A 9,422-nucleotide genomic window follows, 5' to 3' on the forward strand; every position below is an offset into this window, starting at 1 on the left:
ATCATTACCTCAGTGCCAGAACTGTATGGTATCTGAACGAAGTCCGTCCCGGAGGTAAGGTTGTTATGCTAAAGGTTTCATAATGACAGAATGGTGTCTCCTGGCCAGTGAACCCATGGTTTGAGCAGAGCAGATTTGATTGCTGTGAGCCTTTGCAAGTGACAATAACAAACCCTTCAGCTGCTTGCATGCTGAGACCATGCATTACTTCTGCACGTCATTTCTAAAATGACCAGGCTTAAATTTCAGCTCACTGAGCAATATTGTGTGTCTTACCTTCTTCGCAAATGATGCCTCCCTTAGCATGGTCAGAAGAAATTTTTCCCATGGGAAGTCACTGGCCCCAAAAGGCTGACGGATGAGATGCCAGTTAAAAATAGTGGCCTTGACAAGACATTTTAAGACTCATAGCTCTTATTATGCTATCAATTTACAGCTGAGCATGAAGAATCTACAGAGCAAGTGGGAAGTCTCTTGAGAAATTTCACTGTAAGGAAAGACAGAACTGGTTTCAGCACACAGATTAAATAAATAATACAATGTTTTACAGTAATGGTGCAAATCATGACAGCTTCCAGAAATGCTACAACAGTATTATGGATCACTACTATAGGATACTATAGTGTTCTTTTACGTAAGGGAGTTGTGTGTGGTAGGCTGGATTCTGGGTATAAGAACAAGAAATACATTGGTTGATAATGGGCAGAGGATTTTATAGGTGCCTACATCAGACATCTGTGAGATGGTGTTGACTGCAGCTGTTGAGATGCAGAGGTGGGTACTGTCAGCATATTGATGACTTTGGAGCCAATGGTATCACCACTCTTCAATGAGTTTCATGTATATGTTGAAGGGGGAGGGGGAGCAATATTGATTCCTATGCGAGTCTATAATGTGGGGTCTTGGGGAAGAGAAGCATTTGCCAATCATGAATCTCTGGAATCTATCTAAGAAGACAGGCAGATCTTTTTGTGTATTTTATGTGCAAATCAGCAATAACTTTTATCAATAACAATATCAAAAGCAGTTGATGCATCCAAGAGGTTTTCCCACTGAAAGGGATGCCTGCAGGACCTAGAATGACTCCAGGTGATAGACTCCAGTTTGCTGTGTTGGAGGAACATATGTAAGCAGCCAGAGCAAGAAAGATGGACTGTTTCACAGAGGCTGTTCACATCAGACTGCTATAGCTCCATCTTGTACTGATCAATCTCAAAAAGTCACTGCCACAGTCAGTGCATTCTTCTAAATGCGGACCACACTGCTGTGCTGGTGTACATAGATCACCAAGTAGTATAGAGCAGAGTCCTGCTGAAGGAAACCTTTCTGGTTGGAGCATGGATGGGAAGAAGCAGGGCCACCACAGCCCAGGCATCCAGCAGCAGGTCAGTGGCGGCTGTGCCTGGCCTATTATATCCACCATCTAACTGATCACCACATGTGGGGTCAGACTGGCAATGACCTTGGGAATTTTTGCTTTCCTCTGCAGCATGTGGGTGTAGGTCACTTGCCAGGATTATCTGGGTATATCTCACTTGTTTTCCTGCCTTTTTTTGGGAATTGGGCACTGGTGTACCTTGGTCCCTCCTATTCTCTGCCTGTGGCACATAATAGTCTAGTCTCCTGTGGACTGTAATACTTTGGTCAAGTTTCAGTTATTGGGTTTAGTGTGTGGGTGCTGGGTCTTGTTGGTGGCCTGTGATATACAGGAAGTCAGATTAGATGATCTGGGGGTCTCTTCTGGCCTTAAACTCTATGATCCTATATTTCCATGGAATGTTTCAATTCTGTCAGTTCAGCATTTTCCAGTGGAAAACTTTTCAGTCAGAACATTTCCAGCCAGCTCTGCTCTGAAGTTCCTCGCAGCCTTCTCTGTTCTTGACGAGCTCAAATGGTTATATGTCATCAACACGTTTCTCACCTCACAGTCACCTTCACAAGAAAAAAGAGATTGTGGAATGGACTCTGGATATACCATAGAGGCTGGAAGAGCTGAAAAGGAAGCTTTCTTCCGGGTAACCATGTCTGGATCTCGGTCAGCTGCGGGGCTGATCAGGGATTGTTAAAGAAAGAGCCAGAGCCAGCACTGAATTGGTTTTCAGTATTTAATGTATGAGTATATCAGACCCTAGGATTTTGTATGAGGTCATCTGTTCAGGTATCCTTTTATCTGGTGTTTGAATCCTACAAGAAGGTGTAGTGGAATTATTGCTAAATCATGACTAGCAGGTGGATCAAGTTAGCTCCAACCGAATTATAAAAGGGAAGGGTTGGAATGTCTCTCAAGAACAGAAGGAACGTGAGACTGGGACAGAGACAGTCCTGCAGGAGAGACCTAGGAACAACCAGGTTTTGAGAGAAAGCGTAGGCTGAGTTTCATGTTTGCATCTCAAATATGGTCAAAACCCAGGAAGGGGGTAGGTGTGGATTACGTATGCATGCTGTCATCGGAGCAAGGTGGCAGCTCCACCTCCTTACATTGTGTTTGTGATTGGGTGGAGCTGGCATGCTGCCTGAAGCTGGCTGGCACAGTTATCTAGTCCTCCCCTTGCAAAATTCTCTCTCCCACCAAAAAAGTGCGAAAACCAAAACACACTGTAATGAGCAAGACACTTAAATATTGATCATTATAAGCAACAGAGGCTACAGGAATGTGCTGCAACATATAGCAAGCTATTGCTTAATGCATCTCATTCCTGATTTGATTTTAGATTTGTAAATTAATTTTAACACAGACAAGGCCCAGTATAGGATGAGAAGATCAATGAATATTAATTAAAAACATCCTCTATCACTATTGTTTTTACTAATGTAATATGCACAAAAGACTGTACATCATAAAGCCTATTGTATATCATATGTGGATGTGATACATCCAGAGGGCATTATGTGATTTCCTCCCATTTTGATGCCCACATGAAGTTTTTGCTCTTCTTTTATGATACTCAGGTGACATGGGAAACTTATCAATGTGCCACTAGATGGCAGCAGCATAGTGTGAAATCTTGTCCAGTCCCACTCTCAATGGAACACATCGTATGCTGATTTACTGGAGGGCACATAGTCTTGGGATTCCAAGTCTGTCATTTGTAGGTCAGCGGTTCAAATCTGGCCCCGGTCAGCAGTGGCCAGAAATCTTTACAATCTGACAGCTGCTTGGTGGCCCATGTGAAATGAGTTGTGGATTTCCATTCCTGTCTCATGGACAGGTGCCCATATGATAATTGGTACTAATTGGTCCCATTGCTAGCAGCGTTCGCAGAGAAACTAAAGCCTAAATGGGCCACAAGGACTGAATTCACCTCTCTGGCTGATTCCACAAAGCAAAGGGTTCATCTCTGTGCGCAAGTCTTCTCTCTGTAACAATGCCAGAAGAAGAATGCCCTGGCTTTGTGCCTCTTGGAAGAAAATCACTGCCTGAAATGATCTCATTCACGATAGGGGCACTGAAGATAGGATGGGTGATATGTAGGGTCCTTTAGCAGCTAAACATTAAGTTGCTATTTATTTATTATTGCTATTACTCAGATTTTCTAGCAACAGGGCCGTTCAATGGCATTAAACATGTCAATAATGTGTGTTATTGACGGATCAGCAAAGCTACAGACAGACTTTATCCAAAGCATTTAGTCCCACCTTAGTGGTGATCTAACTTTAAAAAAGAAAATGGATCTGAAAGCCTTTTTCTCATATTGAGAGTCTTCTGGCTTCAAAGGTTGTGGGGAGAAGGGTCTTTTTGGGTGTCCCCGCTCCCCGGAAGATGTTTAGCTGGACATGCTCCCCACTCACCTCTAAGTTTTATAATCCCATGGGGGGTTGGAGCAGCTGATACACTCAGAACACCCCATGAGGGCCTTGTCTACATTAGAAAAATAAGTCGACCTGACATAGGTCGACTTACAACCAACGCAATAATTACTGCAGTGGCTGATGTTCACACTACCCTCCTCGGGTTGGTGGAGTGCATCTCACCAGGAGTACTTGCACCAACCTAAGAAGGGCAGTGGGGGAGCTGAGAGCCTGGTCTCTCAGCTCCCTGCCAGGAGCCCCACAAGCTCCCAGGCTCCTGGTGGGCTGCCCCCACACTCCTCATTCCCTGCCGGGAGCCAGCCCCAGGCTTCTCCACTCCTTGTTCCCTGCTGGAAGCCGGGGAAAGCAGCCCGGGGCTTCTCCATTCTCCGCTTTCCACTGGGAATCGGGCAGCCATGTCAATTTCATGGCTTGGCCTGGAGTGGGGACCAGCTGCCAGGGGTTCCTCATGCCTGGGAACAGAGACCAGTTGCTCAGCTCTCAGGGGGGCTTTCTTGTCAATTTCACCGTGAAAATGGACAAGAATGACAGCCCCACAGCTGCTGAAAGGGGGACGCTGTGTCTAAATTGACACTGCGTCGCCCTTACTAAAGCCCTAACTAAGCCAACATAACCCCTACACCTCTCGTCGAGGTGGTTTTATTTTGCTGAAAAAAACAGGGCAGTTTTGTCGGCAGGGGGACGATTGCAGTGTGCACCCCAGCCCTCTTCTGTCAAAAAAAAGCTGACTTTGGTCGACAAAACAGTCGAGCGTAGACCAGGCCGAGATAAGCAACGAGCCTAGCGAGCATGTGATTCTGATACAGTTCAAGTCTGTGTGTCACATAGCTTGTTCTGTTAAGGTTTGAGAAGCATGTTGCTATGCAAATCTCTCTGGGCAGCTGGGCACCCAGCCAGTGCACAGATTTGCCGTGCTGCTAATGAATCAGCCTCTTTTGCTAACTTACCTCCCCAGCTTGTTTACTTGGGAAACCAAGGTCTTAAGGAGCAGGGCTCTCTCCATGCATAACAATGACCTATTTTGGATGTTCTTCCTCTCTCAGTCATAGGAGAGGCACAAGTGAGGGTGGCGGTATCCAAGAGGCACTTCCAGGAAACAGTCCCAAACAACATCAGGCCATTTCCATTTTGAGACCTGACATTTCAAGATGCCAGCACTGCCACACAACAAAAAACGCCTGGGTGAGAGACTGCGGTGGAATTCATCTGCCTCCTGCCAAGGGCCCTACGTGGACTCAGCCTCTCAGCGTACGTTTGTTATTCAGCCATTGCCCTATTTTAGTGAGGGACACAAACAGTCTCGGATTCCCCCACGTGGGCTGATCATTCAAGACGCTGTCACAGACCGGCGAGGGCAAAATGAACACACACACACCCACCCACCCACACACACACACACACACACACCCACACACCAAGAACCCTCGCAGAGCAGGACTGCAAAGGAGATGGCATCTCGATGGGGGAAAACTTGGAAAGGCAGAACGTTCCAGACGCCATCCCAGCTGTGGGGTGCCAGGTGCTCTCTTAGTACAGCCCATCAAGAAAGTAAAAAGAGCTCCCCATTGTGGTTCCCCCATAGGTATCCCTGAGAGAGAACTGGAAACAAAGTCGCCCAGTGTAATTAAAAAAACCAGCACCACATTAAAAAGAGAGATGGGCCTGTCCTGAACTAAAACCCCTGACCTCACCGGCCCTAAATGTGAGGTTTTGATCCCATTCGGAAACTTTGGCTCAAGCCCATCCCTAAATAAGGCTATTTTTAATCAATACAAGCAGGGAACGTGGAAGTGCAATGACTTCACTGTGTCTGTTAGGATTTTCACCATTCATCCATCTATTCCAGTATCCCCAGTTGCTGATGTTTCAGAGTAGAGAGAAACATGCACAATACACCAAGCCGTAGATGGGAGAAATAGCATTTAGCCTTTATCTATTGTGTTTCACCTTCAATGCATTTTAGTGATATTAACAAATACATTACATTCAGCTCAGAGGCAGTGCTAGCCCTTTGTATCCCCCCGCCCCCACCCCCTCATACAACACACACTAAAAAAAGCTAATGAGGGCCCCCATAAGGTGCTCGGGGCCCTAAGCAATTGCTTAGTCTGCTTATACTTAGTGCCGGCTCTGATTCAGCTCATCTGATTAACTCATTAAAATTCCTCCCTGACCCCTGAAAGTTGAATATTTCATCATTTGCGGTGTATATGATCAGGTGTTATTCCTAGACTTCCATTAACCAGGGCAGTATACACTATGGAATGCAAAGGATGCTAGCAACCCTCAAATCTTTCCTGGGCTTTCAGTGTTCTCAGATTTTGTAGTAATTGCTCCTCAGACAATGGAACCAGTGCAGTCTAAGTTGCCCAACTATGTAACGGTGTGCAGTGCTGACTGTGTATGGATGTAGTAGACCACACAGTAGATTTCACCTGGTAACCATGTTTCAAAGCAGATTTACCAGCTATTGCAAGGGCTTTCCGAAAGGGGAGAGGAATTCTCTTTGCTGGAACAAAGCAGCTCCGAAGATGGACAAGGATGGTATCATCTCTGCTGTTCAGTTCAATCTGAGAGTGATTTCCTACTATCAATAAATGGGACAATGGTTTTGTATCTTTCTACTGCTTCTTTTTTGCACTTGTTAAAATAATCCATCTTTCTAAGGCACTCAGCCCCGTGGCATGATGGGCACCATTAAATACATTTAGAAACACATCATTGCCCTCAAGGAAAAAGAACAAATCTTCCTTCCAACCCCCTCCTCCCACAAATTAATGCCTCATACTTAAGAGGAATCAGATCTAGATGGTTTATTCCCTAGAGCACATATGTGTTAAAGTGATTTTATTAAGCGACTCACAAAATGATCATTCTGAAGTGTCTTTCCAGTTTGTTAGGATATTTCCCCAGGCAATTATTTTATTCTTGGTTTTTGCTGATCTATGTCCTGAACCTTTGCATTTAATTTTTTAGCATTTGTTTTTGTCTTAGCTACATAAATTGTTCAAATGGATGCTGGGTCTGTCTCTCTCAGGGATCTGACAATGGTGTGGGCTTGTACTTCACAGTCTGTAGTTTTGTGGAAAAAATAGACACATTATCAAATTTGTTTTAGAATGATCACAGACATGATAAAATTATTAGGACTGGACTGCATGATTCAGGGATTTGGTTATGAGAGAAAGAGCCATTTATCTCCATGTTGCCCATGCTACTCAGATCAGTAATGGCTGCACGTTATTACTGTCTGACGATTGTTTAGAGGCCTGTGAAATGAATTGTTGGTCTTAGTGCAGTTCCCAGTGGACAGGTGTCCTCATCACAGAATTCACCATCATAGCTGACCTGTTACTAGCTGATGGTCTCAACAGAGAGGTCAAAACTTGTCTGGATCATGGAGGCAAAGCAAGGATAGAGCCATTATCACAAAGAGGCATTCAAAGATAAAAAGGAAATGATACATAATATAGTTTTCATTACTTCTTCACGTCAAGTCACCCTCTGCAGATTAATCCGAGCAGTATCTTCTTCGGGGACTGCTGTGTTCTTATGTGAAAATGTGCCATTACCATCTGCGGCATTTTTAGGCATAATCCTCCACAGGATTGTGATCTGGCAATATATATATTTGCCCACTTGTCGTTCTTTTCCCTTCAAATGCCTCAGACAAAATTAAATAGCCTTCTGAAGCACAGGAAGATAGGAATTTTCAGAGCCAGTTGAAGACTATTGTGCAGGATTTTGGTGGGGGATTTTTTCATGTTGAGAAGCAATCCTTTGAATGAGTATGTGCATACTACTTTGTTCTTCAACCTGAGCCAGTGTCACAGGGTGTGACCAGATCACTGCTTGAAGGGGAGACCTCCAAGGTACCCCATAATTGTGCAGGAAGAGGTGATGCACTATTCCGGGAATCAGTACTGTGCCAATGCTCCAGTATGGTGTGTGGGGGTGCTGTGGTGTCAGGGGTGCCATCCTTTGGATGAAATGTAACCCCAACAAAAAGTTAAGCTACTGTAAAAGTAGCGTCCCCCAAATTCCATCCCGGGTAGTCACATTCTACACACCTACATCTCCACTGCCTGTTCAAATGTATGCAGTCTCTTTCCTCTTTCTGCTAGCTAAACTCTCCTGTAATGTTATGGGGCCCTATTGACCAGCTGCTGTGCCATTTCATTCCAGAGGCAGGTCGTTCCAGGGATGAGTGACATAATTCTTGTCTATTCCTGACAACCTACCCATTTAGGCTTGTTTTGAGCATTACTTGATGTTTGGGAAAAGGCATTTGGATCCTTGGATGAAAGGTGTTATAGAAATGTAGACATAAATAATTAGGCCTCACTACACCCTTGTTAGTCAGGTGGTATTATCCTTATGTACTATTTAAGGAAACTGGGGCACAAAGAGGTTTAATGACTGGCCTAAGGCTATATGAATTAGTGGCAGATCCAGGAACAGATTCTCAGCATCTCAGTTCTCTTGCTGTGCACACTAAACTGCACTCCCTCCAATAATTCCCAGAACTCCTCGTGTTCAGTCCCTTCTTCCTTCTAATAACGGCAGCAAAGATAGAAGTAAGATCTTTGCAGCAAGGACTGTCTTTATATGTATTTGTACAGCATCCAGCACAATGGGACCTGATCCCAATTCGGTGCAATATTGCAATATAAATATGAAATAATAATAAACCTACATGACAATATCACCACAGACAAATACTGTGCAAGGAAATCCTGCATTTGTGTTTGCAATGTGAACAACCACGAGGAGCATACATTCTTGTTTGCATGCATTTACTCATTTAGTGCGTGCAAATGCTCAGTTTATGTATGCAACGGATACACATGTAGGTCTTGTAAGTGCAAATTAAATGCCAACATCTGAAATACCTAACCCCTGAAAAACCTAGCCTAGTCATCACATTGACTAGGAGGACCTCATACAAATATGCAGAGTCGTATTTACAAGGCTCTTCATTTTCAGTTTGTACTGAATTTCCCCAGTGATTTCACAGATTTTGCAAAAGCAAGTATTCATGTTGAACTGATTTTAACACGAATTTTGCAAGTCCCTGATCTCCGCGGAGCAGGCTCCCCCCTCACAGAGTCCCCACAATGCACCTCCACAGAGGAGAGTAACCGCCAGCTGGCGACTGCTGCTGAGCAGTGGGGGAGTGGGGGCGTGAGACAGGCGGGGACGTGGGTGATATCCCCTATCTGCTTTCCTTGCCAGACAGAGTCCCCCCATCCTTCACCAAGGCCCTGTCTGCTTCCCCTGGGCAGTGAGGGGGTGAGACAGGCAGCCAGATCATAGCAGCTGAGATGCTTGATGGCTGCAGTGACAGGCCTAAAGGAAGTGGAAGGCTTCCCTTGCCCCCCTGTGAGTACTGGGAACCCCTCACTTTCCACCTTCTGCTTCCTGTGAGTTCTGGGCATCCCTTAGCTCCTGACCCCACCTGCTGTCCCCCCCATGCCAGGCCCCCTACCCACTTAACCCCCACGAGTACCGGGGCCCCCTCACCCAGCCTGCTGTCTACCATGAGTATCGGACACCACTCATCCCCCTGTCCCTGACCACCATGAGTCCTGGGAACCTCTCACCCCTCCTGG

At 45.3% G+C, this 9,422-nt stretch overlaps 1 protein-coding gene across 2 annotated transcripts in view; it reads right to left on the reverse strand.

Moving 5' to 3' along the window:
* Positions 1-144, reverse strand: part of SLC41A3 (solute carrier family 41 member 3) — a 39,794-nt gene extending 39,650 nt beyond the window's left edge. Inside the window, exon 1 of one of the 2 annotated variants that reach the window (XM_067544308.1) lies at positions 9-144. The gene's annotated coding sequence lies outside the window, so the exon portion shown is untranslated. The remainder of the gene's footprint in view (positions 1-8) is intronic. The other variant, XM_067544315.1, reaches the window with a different exon arrangement.
* Positions 145-9,422: the final 9,278 nt, after the last annotated feature.

The sequence above is a fragment of the Emydura macquarii genome, unplaced genomic scaffold (assembly GCF_026122565.2).
Source record: "Emydura macquarii macquarii isolate MOO-44397 ecotype Brisbane River unplaced genomic scaffold, CSIRO-AGI_Emac_v2 contig_968, whole genome shotgun sequence".
Classification (NCBI taxonomy): Eukaryota; Metazoa; Chordata; order Testudines; family Chelidae; genus Emydura; species Emydura macquarii.